The sequence below is a fragment of the Cupressus sempervirens genome, chromosome 2 (genome assembly GCF_028749045.1).
Source record: "Cupressus sempervirens isolate cs-2001-9-10 chromosome 2, ASM2874904v1, whole genome shotgun sequence".
Classification (NCBI taxonomy): Eukaryota; Viridiplantae; Streptophyta; class Pinopsida; order Cupressales; family Cupressaceae; genus Cupressus; species Cupressus sempervirens.
Genome location: NC_143119.1, coordinates 177,736,782 through 177,755,864, shown reverse-complemented (window position 1 = coordinate 177,755,864; position 19,083 = coordinate 177,736,782). Strand labels below are relative to the sequence as shown.

Below are 19,083 nucleotides of genomic sequence, written 5' to 3'. Positions count from 1 at the left end.
CTTGCACACTCTAGTCTTGTTGTTGCTCTTGCTTAGTTGTTGGCATTTCGTCTTTCTTTTGTGTCTCCTCCTCTATTTCTTTCTTTTCTTCTTCCTTCTTCTCTTCTTTTCCTTGCTCTACTTCTATCTTCTCTTCTCTCCTTTTTCTTCTTTCTTCTAGTGGAGCAGTAGCTTCTTCCTTGTTTTCTTCTTCAAGGAAATCTTCAATCTTTTTGTACAAGTTCTTCCATGATTTTGTTATTCTTTGTACAATTTCTTCCATTTTGTTTTGGAGAATGAAGAATGCCCTGTACTTAGGTGTAAACCTAGTATTATGCCTTTTGACTGCTTTCTCTTTTTTCTCTTTAGTAAAATTAGGTAGTATGCTTGCTAGAGTTGATTCTCTCATCTCCTTCTCCATTTTCAAACAAAAATGCCATCTATCTTCTACAATTATAGACAATTCATTTGGCAATTTTCCATCTAGTTCAAGAGGAGTATACTTGAACTGTGGCATCATTCCATAAACTGATTCTTCTATTTTATTTTGTTCATCTTTAGTGAACTTATTGAAATCAACTTTATTTATGTTGCTTAAGTCCCCATTTCCAATCTTTTTACATAATGTATCAACTGAAAAATGGCTTACCTTTTCAGATTGATCTTCTTCATCAGTATCAGGTTGAGCCACATATTTTCTTCTTTTCCTTGGCTCTTCCTTAGTTTTCTTGATTGTTTTCTTCTTTGTGGCTTCCTCTTTGGCTTTTTGTGTGGAGGCCCTTGTTGCAACTCTGGTAGTTGGCTTTTGTGGTGATGGCATGGCAATTTTCTTTGGTTTGGGCTAAGCTGGAGGCTATTCTATTGCCTTTCTCTTCTTTGGCTTGGCTTGGGTTGGTGCTTCCTTGGCTTCTTCTTCCTCAACACCTTCCTTCTTGTCTTCACCTATGCCTTGAGTTAATTCCATTTGGCCTTGCTCTTGCTCATCATCATCATCATCATTTTCATCATCATCTTCTTCTTCTGCTTTAGCCTCTATTCCTTCACCAAATTTCTTCTTAATTTTCTTCATTAATTTATCTTTCTTCTTCAATGTGGAGGTAGTTTTTAATTCCATATTTATTTTTGACCTTACCACATCATAAGTGCCAAAGTGTGGGGCACTCTTATCTATCTCTTTTGCCAATAATGCAATTATTGCTACAGATGCTTCATCTATGTTGATCTCATAACCAAATGGCCTTAGCCATCTCACCCTTGGAATTACTGCTTGAATATAGGTGAAGTCAATATCAACTAAGAAGCATATATCTTTAATATGTTTTTCCACTAAAGAAACTCGTATTCTCACCCTTTACTTCATGGATTTCTTGAAATCCTAAAAGTAGCTTGTCATCAGGGTATCAAAATTGTCTCCCATTTGTTCTATAGATTCATTAATTTGAGATATGATAGTTCTATTATTTCTCCATGTAACTTTTCCAAAAGAGGGAAATTCATTCTGAACATAAAAGAATACACAAACTAGAATTGCTCCAAATTTGCATTGAGCACCCTTTGTCCTTCTTATGGCTGCTAGGTTTTCATTAATTTGTTGTAGTTGCAGTTCTGCAAGATCATAAGTATGATCCTTTTTCACCAGTTTGTAGCCTACATCTACTCCAATACATGGCACACTGTTGAGTCTATTGGATTGGTAGAATTTGTGGGCAATAACTCTAACAACAAACTCAACTGGAGGATCCTGAATGGTGTGAATTGTCATTCCTCTTTTGTTCCACTGAGCACCTATGTTCTTTTTAATAACCTCCTTGAATTCACTTCTCAAGGTCTTGAACTGATCTAGGGTACAATAACCAGTTACCCTATGAATGATTATTTTTGTGATTTTGATAGGCACATCTTCTAACCATAGACTACCACCATGAATTCTGCTTAACACAAGTCTGACCCATTCTATCTTATATATGGTGGGGAAGCTCCAAACTTGGGTCAAACCCTTCCTTTCAAAAATTTTGAATTCATCTTTCAAAACTCCATTGACACACAGCTTCACATAGGCTTCTCTTATTTCCATGTCTCCTATGGCTCCTATCTTACAATTGTAGCATCTTCTTATGTCCTAGACCATTACAACTTTTGGGGGTATGCAAGAAAGAGATTTGACAGAATCATTCTTGTATGAAACATTAGGGATAGGGGAAAAATTAGGCTACCTAACCTCATTAGATACTAGTTGGACTTCAAATGATTCTTTGTCCTGGGTTGTCTTAGAACTCAAAGCCATTTATGCAAACTAGGGTTTCCTTTACATAGAAATGTGAAATTGTGTAGCTCAGCACAAATGAAAATACCTCAAGATCGATGAAAATGTGTTGTAAGAGGTTGTAATCTACTTGAAATGCTAGATTCACTGTTATGAAGTTGCTCTACTCTCTTTCTCTTCTTTGCTTCTTGATTGCAATGAGGAAGAATGATTAAAATCACGATAATATACCCTATTTCCATCGCAATAAATGCTCAACTTCAAACTTGGCCTCTGAAGGATTTTTGACATTACTCAGCTTGCACTATATTTCCACTTCACTTGGCTTCGATTGGAGTTATTTAACTTGGCATTAGCTATCAACTCGGTCACTGTTAGGAACTCAGCATGTATTGGAGTTTTACTCAACATCCAAAGATAGCGTAGCATCATCATTTAAAATTTTGTCTTTGCATCTTGTTTCATGCTTATTTCTACTTTTTAGTACTTCTTTATCTTGGGACTAATGTATGATGTAACTTTGTATATCAGTCCCATATACTTCTCTTATGCTTAGTTTGATAAAGTGTGATCACTTGATCCATTGGATGAAGTGATCCCTCCACTTAATGTGCCGCACTCATCTTTCTTCTTCCAAGTCTTATTCATTTTTCTTATTATTTTCTTGACATCAATCTTTTCTTTGCCATTATTTTCTTTGTTGGATTTAGTTTTTGGTGCTTTGGACCTTGTAGGATAGTTTCTGTTGATATGACCAATTTTTAAGCAACTGAAACATGTGGTTTGGTTCAACCATCTTTTATAGTTCCCTTTGAAATGTTTTCTTATGTAGTTCTGGGGTATATGTCCATATTCCTAACAATAATGACAACTATACCTGGTGTTGTAATCCCAATGGTACTGACTTTCATTTCCTTTTGTTTTTGCTAGTTGATTTGATGCCCACATAGGTTTTGACCTACATTCAAATGCTCTATGTCCATACCTCTTACAATTATGACAATGTCCATCAAATCTTTGTGTCCTTGTGACTTTGGATTTGCAATCTTGTGTCACATGTCCTTGTATGTTGCACTTGTGACAGTAACTCTTACTCTTGGGTGTGTTTTGCTGATTGTATCTTCTACTCTTGCAAATATTAGCAGTATGCCCCTTTTTATTATAGTAATGACAAATGGGTTTAAAATCCTTACCTTTTTCACCTTTTTTCTCAACATTCTTTGATGATTCCCCAATTTTAATGCTATTGTATCCAAGTTTTGATGTATCATGGGCTGATCTTGGGAATTTCATCAACTGTTCAAATTATTTGATGGCTTCACTTAACTTGTTTAGAATCTCTGCTACCTCTTTTTCTCTATTCAATTCATTCACCAGTTGTTCATTCTGCATCTTCAAAGTAGAGATCTCAATATCTTTCATATTGAGTTCATGATGAAGGTTCATCATTTGGGTAAGTGTATCCATCTGCATGTTTGAGATCCTGGTTAATTCAATACATTTTTCTTCAAATCTGTTTGCAAGATTTCTTTTGTCATCTTCCATCATGACTCTATCCTCAACTACTATTTTCTATTATTCAGTGATTTTACATAACATTATGGCCTATGATTCATGTTCCATCTTGAGAGATCTTATCTCATCTACTTGAACTTTGTTTTTCTCCATCAGTTTTTCTATTGCTACATCAAACTATTTAGTGTCTCCATTGGTAAACAGTTTTGTGATATCAATCTCCTTGTAGTTTATATCATTTTCAGCTATGGCTATATCCTTTCTTCTTTTCAATTATTTTCTTAGTTCCTCCCTTGCTTCCTTTACTTTGTGTAGAGCCAGTTGCACATCAATCACTTGATTGTCAATAATCTTTCCAAGTTTGAAAAATTCCATATTTAGGCCTTTTTCTCCAAGCTGTTAGACTTCTCCTTGTGAGAACCTTGCAGCTCTAATACTAATTGTTGGAATATGGGGGGGCAGGCGGGGTGATTCAGAAGTATAGTACCTTGATCATTAAATTTTTTTAAACTAAAAGTAGATTGCATGCATATAAACATATCAAACAATTATGAGAAACACATAAGCATCACCACATAACACTTGAGATTTTGGTAACCCAGAAACCCTCCAAAAATAAGAAAGTAAAATTGGCATGGGGATGATACCCACAAAATCACTGCAGTAATAATGTTTAACTAGTTCTGATGGTCTGCCCTATTAAAGGCTTTACACTGTATCAATAGTGACTTGGTTAAAGGATTTACAAACACTTTACATGAAGTGGTACCCTATTAAAGGATTTAATCACCTATTTAAAGGATCTACAAAATAGCTATTAAGCTAACCTATCACCATAGGGTTTCCTTTCTAATACAATTGCTAGAGAGTATTAGGTACAATAAACCTAATAGCTTACAATCCTTTCATGGCTGAATATAGGCACTTGATCTGCTTTGTCTGATCTTGATCCTCTAAGATCTGATATTCTTCACCCTAGAAATAGTTTTCTTTACACACCTTTCTCCATTCCTATATACAATGAGATTTATTCTTCCTTATAAAGACATTCGAAGACTTAGGGTTAGATGTGGATCTATGATCCATATTGAATCTTTGTTTCCCACTCATTCTCTGCACTTTTATTATTGGTTGCATGCCTTCTCCATTTTTCTTATTGGCTGCATGTAGATTACATAGGAAATACAAAAGATTCAATCTTATCATTTTAATCCTTCGAGATTTGTCATATGTCGGCCATGAAAATAGTTTACATCAAAATTAATGAATTTACAAACTCATATGTACATTTTGTGTTACTCGACACTTACTGATTCCAGATGCTCAACACATGTAACAAACTAGCTTACTCATATTCTACTGCATTTCTATATTGCTCAACATTGTCTATGACTCGGCACTCAAATATCACTCTGCACTTGTATCATGCTCAGCACCTAAAGTCACTTAGCACTTATTCTTCACTTGGCACCTGATCTTCACTCAGCACCTGAGGGCTACTTAGCACATGAAGACCACTTGGCACCTGTTGGATTTCCTGACTTAGCTCATGTTGTGGCTCGGCATACATAGTGTGCTCAGCTCCAATGTAGAAAATAGTTAAGTGTTGTGGCACTCAAATGTCAAAACCATTTTTATTAACACACCTTGCACCCTACGAGCTCTACAAAGAGCTCTATAAATTTAAACCTACCACAATAAATCACCATGAACACCAATAGTCATTTCTTTATTTTCTAATTGTTTGTTCTCTAGATTATTGATTGGTTCATTTGTCCAAAATGTACTATAATGACTATTGGGGGCTCTTAGTGGTGGGTATTTGGCAAACATTTTAAATGACCCTTTTAGACCACCTTGCACCCTACAAGCTCTACAAAGAGCTCTATAAATGTGGGAAATTTGAAAGATTATCTTTAAACTCTTCACTCACCTAAGAAGGTTCATCGAAAAAATTGGCAAATTTTGACATATAGTTTAAGAACTATAGGTGCATAAAGTTAGCTTGATGGCTACTAGATTGTTTCACCTATATGAATTCTATAATTATTTAGTGGCTTACTAGTTTGTACACAACTTATATTTTGGTAATGGACTATATTCAATCCCCGTCACTTTTTCATTCATCATATTTAATAAATAAAAAAATACACAAAATTACCTTGAATCATGAGGTTTTGAATGGACCAATACCAACTCCAATGCCTCATATTAATGCTCAGTAAGCTTTTTATAATTTTGTACAAGTTAACGACATTTATTACCTTTAGACCTTGTTTGCTTGAAAGAATTGGGCAAGAATAAGAAAATATAAAGATCCACATTGGTAAATTCAACATTTGTTGGCAAAATACAAAAATGGAATTAGAATTCACCTATCCTAATTTAACCCCAAAATGGGTAGAGTGGAATTCCTAAAAAAAGATGGAATAAGATTAGCTTCTTCTTATTCCACTTTTTATTAAACCCAATTTGATGGGTTGTTGGGTCTAGCCACTCAATTTTTTCTTCACTTGAATAATTTTTAATATTTCCTTTGTTCATGAGCCATTTTCTCCATCATTCATAGAGTTTCAAGAAGAAGATTCATCTTGGATGATTGCATTTTGTCAAGATTGTTTGTAGACCATGTATTTCTATCATGATTTTTTAACAAGCCATGGATGTTGAAATTTCTTGGAGTTTTTTTTTTGGAATTGATGGATTTGGGGTTTCATTGTTTGAATAGGATTTCTTTTGTGCTCTCAAGATTTCTCTTCGATAAACCAAGTATTCTTGATGTGTGTCATGCCTATTTGGGTATTTTTGTTCCATCATGTGAAGAATGTGTGGGTTTATAGGTGTTAGCTAGTGTTTTAGTACACATTTTATTTTTTAACTATGTATTTGGATATTTGGGTATTTTTTAGCTGGTGTTTCATTCCCTGCCAAATTCTCTACTTCCATGGATTCAAAATACTAGATTTTCACTTTGTGAACATACAATCTATAGCTATAGGAAATAATCTTGATAATGTTCATTTTGATTGTTATGTTGTAGATAATTATAATAACTACTTAAGTTCTTTCTGGCACTTACCATGATTACATAAGGGTCTAGGTAGCATGTTATTAGTGATGGGTGGGCAGAGGTACACAAGAATAAAATATGAAACACAATATGTTGTGGAAAAAATTAAAATCAATTGTATTTTATTACTCTCTTTTTTATTGACTAAATAGATACGCAACACTCCCTTTTATAGGCAAGTTTACAATCTCTAGAAATTTTTGACATTTATTGACAAGACAATTATCTATAGAATTTTGGAAACTACTATAGCCAACTCAACTTAAACCTAAACCTAAACTTCTAGAAACATTTAATGATGGATTGGAGTAGAAATTAATATTTCTAACACTGCCTCCTAATTTCTACTATCAACTATTACAAAACTTCTTTAATATTTAAAACTCTCAGAACCTCCTTTAGAATTTCAAACTATACTTGTGGTAGGGCCTTGGTGAAGATACCTGCAAGTTGCTCCTCTGATCTACAATGTTGTAGATTAATTTCTCTAGTATTAACTAGATCTCTAATGAAGTGATACCTTGTGTCAATGTGCTTTGTCTTCTTGTGAAATACATGGTTCTTTGAAAGTACAATAGCAGACTTGTTATCACAATAGAGTGTAGTAGGTCCATCTTGAACTTGCATTAAGTCTTTCAAAATCCTTCACATCCATACTGCTTGACATGCCACTATTGTTCCTACTACATACTCTACTTTAGCTGATTAGAGAGTTACTACAAGTTACTTCTTTAATGCCTAGGCTACAACTCCTGTCCTAAGATGAAATGCATATTTAGATGTGCTCCTTCTATCCTTAGTATTCAATACAAAATCACTATCTGTATATCCAACTAATTGAAAATCATATGAAGTAGTATACAAAATTCCATGATTCATAGTTCCTATAATATATCTCAAAATCTTTTTTCCTACCTACCAATGTGAGTTCCTAGGTGATTCCATGAATATAGAGATTAAGCTCACTCCATAGATAATATTTGGTCTAGTAGTAGTGATATACATCAAACTACCAACCAATCTTCTAAATATAGTTGAATCAAAACCTTTTTCAATATTTTCTTTGTTTAGTTTGGTGCCTACTACCACAAGTGTAGAAACTAGATTGCAATTTATTAATCTAAATCTTTTCAAAATATCTTTTTGCATATTTACTTTGGAAAATGAAAATTCCTTTATCATTTTGAGTAAATTCGATGCCAAGAAAATATTTCATCAATCCTAGATCTATCATTTCAAATTCCCTTTTCATTGTTGATTTAAACATGTCAATAGATAAATTACCTGTGAAGATAAAATCATTAACATATAAAAAAACAATCAAAATCTGACCTTGTTCATTGATCTTAGTTTATAATGTAGGTTCATCAATGCTTCTCTTGAATCCATTCTCCATCATGTATGAATCTATTCTGCTATGCCAAGCTCTTGGAGCTTACTTCAATCCATAGAGTGGCTTCTTCAACTTATAAACTTTGTCTTCATTTCCTCTTATTTCATATCCTAGTAGTTGCTACACATAGACTTCTTCTTCCAAGTATCCATTCAAAAATGCTGATTTGATGTCCATTTGGTGAACCATCCATTTTTTTTTAGCTGCAATAGCTAATACTATTTTGACAGTATCAAGTCTTGCTACAGGTGCAAATGTTTCATTATAGTCAACCCCATATTCTTGTGAAAATCCCTTAGCAACTAACCTTGCCTTATATTTGTCTATATCTCCATTAGCTTTAATCTTAGTCTTATAAACCCATTTTTCACCAATGTAATCTTTGTTCTGAGGCAAGTCAAATAATTCCCATGTATCATTTCTCTCAATTGGTTCTATTTCATCATTCATTGCATTAATCCAATGTTGTTCCTTAATTGCATCTTCAAAATATATAGGATCTTGAGCAAATAAAGAAAATTTTTATTGCAAGTCTATTTTACTTCCTTCATCATAAATTTCATTCAAGCTTCTAGTTTTCTTGCTTGTAATCCTTGATCTCAATTGTGCAAGTATAGGGTTCAAATTGTTACTTACTTGTGCATTCAAAGATTTTCCATGCTCAACTTCATTTTCTTAGTGATTTTCTTGTGGACTTCGTGGTGGAGTTCCTTCTTGGTCACTTGGTTGATCTTCTTGATCTTCTTGATCCTTTTTATCTTTCTTAGCATATGGTATTGTTGTAGCACCTCTAACATTTGTATCTATATTTCCATTCCAAGATTCATCCTCTTTAAATACAACATCCCTACTCACAATGAATTTTCTAGTGAGAGGATTAAACAACCTATATGCCTTAGATTTCTCATCATAGCCAACAAAAATGCATTTCTCACTCTTATCATCTAGCTTACTTTTAGTTTCTTTAGGAACATGTGCATATGAAATACAACCAAATACTTTGAGATGAGAAACACTATGAATCTTAACACTCCATGCTTGTTGTGGAACCATGTCCCTCACAATCTTTTTTGGACTCCTATTCAAGATATAAACAACACAAGAAACTACCTCAATCCAATACTCATTACGAAGATTCTTACCTTTCAACATGCTCCTTGTCATCTCCATTATTGTACTATTTTTCTCTTTGCAACACCATTTTGCTGTAGTGTGTAACTGGTAGTAAATTGCTTTTTGATTCCATGATCCTTGCAATAATCTAAAAACTCATCTGACTTATACTCTCCTCCTCTATCAAATCTCAATACCTTAATAGTTAAACCACTTTTTTTCTCAACAAAAGCCCTAAATTCTTTAAATTTTCCAAAAGTTTCAATTTTTTTAAAGAAAGTAAACCCATGTCTTTCTACTAAAGTCATCAATAAATGTTAAGGAATAAGTGCGCTCCCCTAATTATGGTGTTTTCATTTGACCACATGTATTTGAATGAATAGTTTCTAAAGTTTCCCTTGCTCTATATGGCATCCCTTTTGGAAAACTCTCTCTATGATGTTTGGCCAAAATACAACTTTCACATTGACTTAATGATGCTTCAATTGGGGGTAAGCCTCTTACCATTTCCTTTCTTTGCAATAAAGATAATCTTTTAAAATTTAGATGACCATACCTCAAGTGCCATATCCATGTTTGATCTTGAATTTCTGCCTTGAAACTTGTTGCAACTTCATTGGACATATTGCTCTTCATCCAAAGTGGAAACATTATATTATTTGTCATTTCTACCCTTGCAATCACTATGTTACTAGGAGGCATATCAAATATAGTGCATGATTTTTTTCTCAAAAATAACTCTACAACATTTTTGACTAAGTTGCCCCACACTTATAAGATTATGTTTCAAATTAGGTACAAAGTATACATCAGAAATAGATTTCTTGCCATGCTTTGTTATAACATTGATTGTGCCTTTTCCACTCACTTCCACTATCCCATTTTTTCCCAACTTAACTTCTAATTTAATTGACCTATCTAAACTTTCAAAAAACTATTTATTTCCTATCATATGATTGCTACAACCACTATCTAAAAACCAAAAATCATTTGTACTTTATTGAGCTACATTGCAAGTAATGAACAAAATCTTAGAAGTACTCTCAAAAAAATTTACATTTTGCTTACTCATATCAATTTTTTTTTTCCTACACTCATTTTCAAAATGTCCAAACTTCTTGTAGTAATAACATTGAATATTTGATTTATCATACCTTTGTGATATCTAATTGTTATAGCTTCCCCTTGAGTAGGAGTATTGATTTCTTCTTCCTCTTGAATCTGGACTCCCTTCTTCACTTTGAAAATTGTTTCTGCCTCTTCCTCTTCCTCTAAATCCAGCATTTCCTATTCCTCTACCTCTACCAAATGTCATTTCTGTTTTGAATGCATTTTCCAGTGAATTACCATTATGCTTGTTCAACCTATCTTCATGATTATACAAGGATCCAAACACTTTATCTATAGACAATGATGTTAAATCTCTAGATTCTTCAATTGTAACCACAACATTATCAAATTTAGGAGGCATACTTCTTAAAATCTTTTCTACAAATTTTTGGTAAGAAAGCTCATCACCATTCATCCTTACTTGATTAACCACATTCATAACATGATTTGAAAATTTCTCTATAGAGTCATAATCCTTCATTTGTAAATTCTCAAATTCTCTTCTAAGAGCTTGCAATTTAACAATCTTTACCTTACTTATACCTTGATATGCAGTCTCAAGAATGTCTCAAGCTTGCTTAGCTTTAATAGCTAGCTTAATTTTTCCAAAAACTAAGTCATCTAAAGCTTGTCCAATAATTTGCAAATCTTTTTGACTCTACTACCTATTTTCATCAAGCTTTTTCTTTTTATTAGCATTTAAAGTAGACTCGTCTATAGGTTAAGCATAACTAGTTAAGATTATATCTAATAATTCATAGGAATGTAGTATAACCTTCATTGTAAAAGCCTAATCATCATAATTCTTTCTAGGAAACATTGGAATTGAAGCCCAAAAACTCCCTAATGCCATGCCTAATAGAAACTTACAAACAAAATTCAACAAATCCTAAATAGGGCAACCAAAAAAATTACAAATCTCACAATAACATTATATCCCCTTTCTCTGGTACAATACTCCTTATGCACAATCCTTCAAACTCCTCTTCTAAACTTGGCTCTGATACCACTCTAATGGGTGGGCAGAGGCACATAAGAATAAAATGTGAAACACAATGTGCTACGGTGCAATAAAAATTAATTGTATTTGATTACTATTTTTTCTATTGACAAAATGGAAACACAACTTTCCCTTTTATAGGAAAGTTTACAATCTCTAGAAATTTTTGACATTTGTTGACAAGGTAATTATCTACAAAATTTTGGAAACTACTACAGCCAACACAACTTAAACCTAAACCTAAACCTAAACTTTTAGAAACATTTAATTATGGATTGGAGTAGAAATTAATATTTCTAACAATTAGATGTCTAGCTATTAATGGTATTGTAATAAACTAGAATATCTTCAATTTTTCCTTGACCCCTTATATGCATGTTGGAAGTCTATAGGAAATCCCTATTGGCTAGCATGAATATTCATCCAAAATTTCCAATTTAGGAAGTGTTACATAGAAATTTATTACCAGCCCCATTGCACATGTCTTATCTATTCCAAGTAACATGTTCACCTTCAATAATACATTATCATTGGAGTTCCTCAACTTGTCACATGGTATAGCAATGCCAAATAGCTCCTCTACTCTCACAATTGCATCACAAGAAATATTTCATCTTCCTTGGGTGACATTGGGAGGTTGGAGCTCCTTGATCTCTCCTTTAATTATTTTAGTGAACCCATTCCCCAACCGCTAGCCAAGTTTCCTGATTCTTCTTTTGTAGGTAATAGTGGACTATGTGGGAGTCCTCCCCCTTTTTGCCTAGCTTCTTGATGTCCCAATTGCTACTCACTACTTTGAAAAACTCTTATCTTTCTCTTGACATTTTTATCATGTTCATGAAAATTAAGATTTCATAATGTTCTGATTTGATTCTAGGCTATTGTATTCTTTGTTATGCTTGATATACAATGTGTCATGAAGCTCTCTTCCATATAGTTCTATAGAAATATTTTCTAGCTAGGACATGTGCCATTCTATGCCATTGTATGAAATTTTTCTAACCTCTTCAATTCAATCTAAAGTTCCTTCTACCTCAAATGCAAGGCCATATGCTCATTCTCAAGTTTCATCCTTTCATTCTCTAGCTTCATTCTCTCTAGTTCCTTGAGTTTTTTCCCACTAACTATTTTCCACTTGAAATATTGTTTTTCCAATTCAAATGCTTGTGCTTGATAGCTCACTTTTTTCTCCTCCAACTAGATAGAGTGAGTCCTCATGCAAATCTTTTTTCTCCATTAACAATTTTAGCAGTATCTTGCAAAATAGTGGCCATCGCTACATTAAGAGTGCATGATCTACTATTTTCCATAGTGAGTGGCAAGAGATAACCAAAAATTTACCTCTTTAGGGATTTCAAATATCTTCCTTCTTTTTGAATAATTCCCTATCCCTTCAACATCTGCATCCTACCCATTTTGATCATTATTGTTTTCATCATCTTCATCTTCATCTCCATCATTTTCCTCAGCTTTTTCATCATCTCCATTGTCCTCATTTTTCATCTTGCATGCCTCATGCCCATCTCCATTTTTTGTAGATAATGAAGACTGTAAACATTTCTAAAAATTAAAATCAGGTGGAAAATACATTATATGACCATTGTGATAAGCATACACATATATTGGGAAGTCAAAATTTTCCTCACATCATCCTTCAACATGGTAGAATGATGATCCATGTTATTTAGATAGGTAGGGTTTTCAACTAGTATGTATATTATGCCCCTTCCAAGGATATCTTTAAGCTACTTGGGTATCTTATAGAGATCAACGTGAGTAGTCTAATGAATTTTAATTTTAGCTCTTTAAGGAAGCTAGTGGGTTAATTAGAATATTTTCCTTCATAATAGATGCCTAAACATTTTTCTAGCCTAACCATTTGTTTCAAACTTGTAAAGTGCAACAAATTACAAAATTCATAGGACTACTCAACTTATCACTTTCCTAAAAACTCATAGTGGATATAGTTCTATTTTGAAGGAAGTTAGCTCAAATTGAAAGGGCTAAAACTTAGGGTCCTATTTTGTTGACCCTTGCCTAAGTTAGTCTTCTTAGTTTTGTATTTTGTGTTATGGGTCTTGTGGAAAGGGGCTTATTATAAAAAATTATGTGGTGTTTAGAGATTTTTGAGCAATACTTTAAATGTGGTGGAAATAGCTTAGCTAAAACAATGTAAGCTTTGAAATTTAAGAAAGTTTAGATCTCATGAATTTTTCCTTTTTATACATTTAAATAACTTAAAATGTATTTGTAATATATTTTTACATGAAAAAGAAATAAACAAATTTGATTTTCACTTTAAAATGATATTTAGATAAGAATCTATTTTTTAGAAATAACATTCTTAAGCTAGTGGAGTAAATTCTAGCCCATGAGTGAGTTACGTGAATGCATGCATGATTAGTTAGAGTGAGTTCCCTCTTTTCTCCGTATGCATACCTTGTGCATGCAAATGCAAGGTGCCCTTTAAACTATTGCACCCCCTATAAAATTGTGGGTCCATAAAATTTTGATCGATAGGAAAGCTAGTAGGCCTCATATACACATGTTTGAATCCACTATCATCACCCACATATGAATCATTGTGATCAAAATCCTCACCATTGAAGCTATCCATTTCATATTTTGCCAAAGAGAATTCTTCTTACTATTTCCCCTGTTGAGGTGGCTATCATTTCCATCCTCAGTAAAGTTGGATTCATCCTCATCACTAGTATTATGTTTTCCTTTGCTACACACCATGAAATTCTTTTCCAAACCTTTGGAATCCATCATTGCAAGCGATTTTTGAGTACCATGTCCTATACTAGCATGACTAACAGTAGTGTGTTGAAGCATTGGCTAGATATGGTTATTGGCAAGAGGATGTTGTGACTATGGAAGTTGATGTTGATGATGGTAATGTAGGTGATGTTAAAGATACATATCCATATCCAACATCCTAGATTTTATACCTTACAACATAGTCCCTATTAACACATTGCCTTCCATTCACCCTAACACTTGTCAACTCAAATCCTATTTTTCTTGGTAGAAGCACAATAGAAATTGTGTCAATCAATCCATTTTTCTATTAACTAAAATCCTAAATAATTTATTATAAAATCCTATTTCTGAAAGGTTGCATTACATATGCTTAAATCCATGTTAGAGAATGTTGTAATCATCTAATATCATCTCTAGCCTATAGTAAAGACTTTAGAGGCTTGTCATGACATCATGGATTCACACAATTTGTTCATCTATATTTGAAACACTTATCATGATCTGCACTCCCTTTGTTGACCCCAAAAATTCATGTTATTCCTTTTAATATGTTTGTTTTAAATGCATAAGTAATCAACACTAGAAGATTTTCATTTTGTGTGTTTGTTATATCAATATGTTTTAATCTATATATTTTAATAAAGCTACTAATAGTCATGAATCAACCTTAAATAAGGTTGAAACATTCTTGTTATTCCTTTTAAATACATGTCTGGCTGTAGAATGTACTTTAGAATATGCTTATTTTAAATGCATAAGTAATCACCACTAGAGGACTTCCATTTTGTGACTGTTTGTTATATCAATATGCTTTAGCTTGTATAAATCAATAGAGCTACAAGTAATCATGAATCAACCTTAAATAAGTTTGAAACATTCTTGTTATTCCTTTTAAATATATGTCAAGTTGTAAGCTATAGTTTAGAATATATCTATTTTAAATGCATAAGTAATCAACTCTAGAAGACTTACATTTTGTGTGTGTTTGTTATGTCAATATGCTTTAGTCTGTATATATTAACTGTTAGGATAAACCATGGACAGAAATAAAAAACTACATGCAAATATAACCAATAACTAAAAAAAGAATAGACCACATAGAAATGAACACAAGGCACAAAGATTTAATGTGGTTCACCCAATCCCTGGGCTATGTCCACCAAACAGCAAGTCCGATCTTATTACAATCCAGTGATTACAACTCAATTACAATCTGTAATCCCTTACAGCTCAATACCGCCGTAAGATCCAATTTTGCATCACAAAATAATGAAAAATACCCAACCCGAAGCCCTTTTATACAAGTATTAAACCACTTTAGGGTTATAACATGTCGACCATATGTTAGCCATAGTATGTTGGCTACCATGTCGGCCACGGCCCAAAAAATTTTTTTGGGGAAACCCCACTATTTATGAAGTATGTACAGTACTTTCCTGATCAGTCACCACAATCTAACAATCTCCCACTTGGAGACTGATCTTGTAGCAATAACACTACCACATGGGGCTCCCACTAGATCAAACCACCCTAGACTCTACTGTTCTTTTATTCATGTTTAGTCTAAAAGACCAACTGACACTGAAGAGGAGTTTAGCTTCTCCCTTGTTACAACCTTTTTCAACATATCTACTAGATTGTCATTGGTATGTATCTTCTCCAGCTTTAACTGTCCATCCTTCAAAACTGACTGAATGAAATGGTACCGCAACTGTATGTGTTTGGTCTTAGAATGTAGAGCTGAATTCTTAGCAAGATGAATGGCACTCTGACTATCTGTGAACAAATAATTATCCTTCTAAGGATGTCCCAATTCTTCCAAGAAGAACTAAAGCCATATCCTCTCCTTGGTTTCCTCTATAGCAGCAACATACTCTACCTCTGTAGTGGATAGAGCATTAATCTTCTGTAACCTAGAAACCCAGCTCACGGCTGCCCCACCAATAGTAAAGACATAACCTGTAGTACTCTACCTGGTATCAATATCCCCAGCCAAATCTAAGTCAACATAGCCCTGTAAATCAGTAGTAGAGCCCCCAAAGTGTAAACACTTATTGGATGTTACTCTCAAATATCTGAGAATCCACTTGACAACATTCCAATGCTCAAATCCTGGATGGCTCATATACCTACTAATGACTCCCACTGCATGTGTAATATCTGGCCTAGTGCATACCATAGCATACATCAAGCTTTCTATAGCTGAAGCATAGGGTACCTTGGACATCTTATCTCCCTCTTATTGTGTCTTGGGACACATTTCCTTAGTCAATTTCAAATGACTGGGTAAAGGTGTGCTGACACCTTTAGCATTTTCCATAGAGAAACGTTGCAACACCTTCTCAACATAATCAGCTTGAGATAGCGTTAATGTTTTGTTCTTCCTATCTCTGCAAATCTGCATACCAAGGATTTGTTTTGCTGCCCCCAAATCCTTCATAGCAAATGCATGTGCTAACTGGCATTTCAGCCCCTTAATATGATCCATGTTAGACCCAGCTACAAGCATATCATCAACATATAAACATAAAATAATGTAGCTATCATTATCCAACCTCTTAAAATAAACACAGTAATCTAAATGACACCTATTATATCCATGCTCATGCATAAAAGTGTCAAATTTCAGATACCATTGCCGAGGTGCTTGCTTCAAGCCATATAAGCTTTTCTTCAATTTGCACACTAAGTTCTCCTTACCTTTGACCTCAAAACCTTGTGGCTAAGCCATATATATTTCTTCATCCAAATCACCATGAAGAAAGGCTATTTTAACATCCATCTGCTCTAAGTGCAAATCTTCAGTAGCCACAAGACTTAAAATAGTACAAATAGAAGTCATTTTAACAACAGTAGAAAATATGTCATCAAAATCAATTCCCTTTTTCTGTGCAAATCCTTTTAGAACTAACCTGGCCTTAAATATTTTCTTACCTCCTTCCCCTTCTTTTAACTTGTAAACCCACTTATTCTGTAAAGCCTTTTTACCTACAGGCAACTTGCACAAATCCCTTGTCTTATTTTTCAGCAAAGAGTCCATTTCATCTTTCATTGCAAACTCCCACTGAATCTTAGTATCCACCTGCACAGCTTCATCATAACTTTTAGGTTCACTAGCATCAGTAAGTAAAATAGAATACAAAGAGGGAGAAAACCTTTGTAGAGGTCTAATTTTCCTTGTTGACCATCTAACATTCACTAGTGTGTGTGGTATTTGTTGTTGCAGTTGTTGCACATCATGAGGAATGGCTAAAACATCAGCTTTTGGAGTATCATCCAGCACTACATAATCATCTTCTTTCTTCTCATGTTGCTGCAACAGATCTTTGTACAACACTTTCTCATTGAATATGACATCTCGAATTCTAACAATTTTAAGATTTTTGAAATCCCAAATCCTATAACCAAATTCATTAATGCCATATCCAACAAAGACACATTTCTTTGATTTAGCTTCTAGCTTGGTTCTATTTTTAGAGTCTATATGAGCAAAAGCTTCACAACCGAAGATCTTGAGAAAAGAATAACTCACCTTCTTACCAGTCCATGCTTCCTCTAGAATACCATAGCCCAAAGGAGTAGAGGGACCTCTATTAATCAAATATATTGTAGTATTAATAGCCTTCACCCACAAGTGTAAGGGAAACTCAGCATGCAACCTCATGCTCCTTGTGCACTCCATTATAGTCCTATTCATGTGTTCAACCACTCCATTTTCATGTGGAGTCCTTGGAAAAAAAAATTGTCTATGAATACCATTAGTGGAGAAATAATCTTCAAATTCATGACTGCAATACTCACCACCATTATCAGATCTGAGACATTTTAATTTCTTACCAGTCTCATTTTCAACCAAGCATTTCCATTTCTTAAAAGTTTGAAATACATCAGATTTCTGTCTAAGGAAATAAACCCATACTTTTCTAGTTGCATCATCAATAAATGTACTATAATAATGAGAGCCAGCAAGGGAAGATACCTGAGCTGGTCCCCATACATCTGTATGCACAAGCTCTAATTTCTCCTTTTTGTTTTCCTACCCAGTCTTTACAAAACTCACTCTCTTTTGTTTTCCATACACACAACTTTCATAGAAATCCATATTCACACATTTAAGACGTGGTAAAACTTTCTTTGAATGAAGTACTTTCATACCTTTTTGACTCATGTGCCCAAGTCTATTGTGCCACAATGCTATATCAGAATTTACAACAGCTATTTGTTCTCCCTACTGAACTGCAGCAATTGTTCCTGAACATTCATTTTTTTCTGAAACAATCAAAGTAGAAGGAACAATATGACCTATACAAAGATATAAGGTGCCTACGTTCCCACCTTTTGCTACTACAAGGGAACCTTTTAAAACCTTCCAATTTTTATCATTAAAAGTAACTACACAACCCTCATCACTGAGTTGCCCTACAGAAATTAAATTCCTACTTAGTTTTGGAACATGTCTTACCTCATGTAGTAGCCAATGATTCCCATTCTGCAACTTAATCTTAATTTTTCCCTTTCCAACAATCTGACAGGGTTCATTATTCCCTAAATAAACAAGCCCAAAATCCCCTTGGACATAATCAATGAAATAACCTCTATGAGGTGTAGCATGAAATGAAGCACCAGCATCTAAAACCCATGAATCATCAACACTCTCTAAAGACAGAAGCAAAGCATCCTCTTCATTTTTTTTACTTACCACATTTGCCTCCTTGTCTCCATCTGATTTATCTCCTTCATTTTTCTTTCGATTCCAGCAATCTTTCTTTTTGTGCCCTGGTTTCTCACAATACCAACAATCATTTGGTCCTCTCGATTGAGACCTCCTCCCCTTTGACTTTCCTCTTGATTTTCCATGATTTCCAAAGTTACTT

The 19,083-nt window shown here is 33.9% G+C and overlaps 2 pseudogenes; both read right to left on the bottom strand.

Annotated features, from left to right (window-relative positions):
• The window catches only part of LOC149571644 (rust resistance kinase Lr10-like), a 36,188-nt pseudogene extending 25,571 nt beyond the window's left edge, over nt 1-10,617 (bottom strand).
• Nucleotides 10,618-12,850: 2,233 nt separating this feature from the next.
• The window catches only part of LOC149571643 (uncharacterized), a 58,884-nt pseudogene continuing 52,651 nt past the window's right edge, over nt 12,851-19,083 (bottom strand).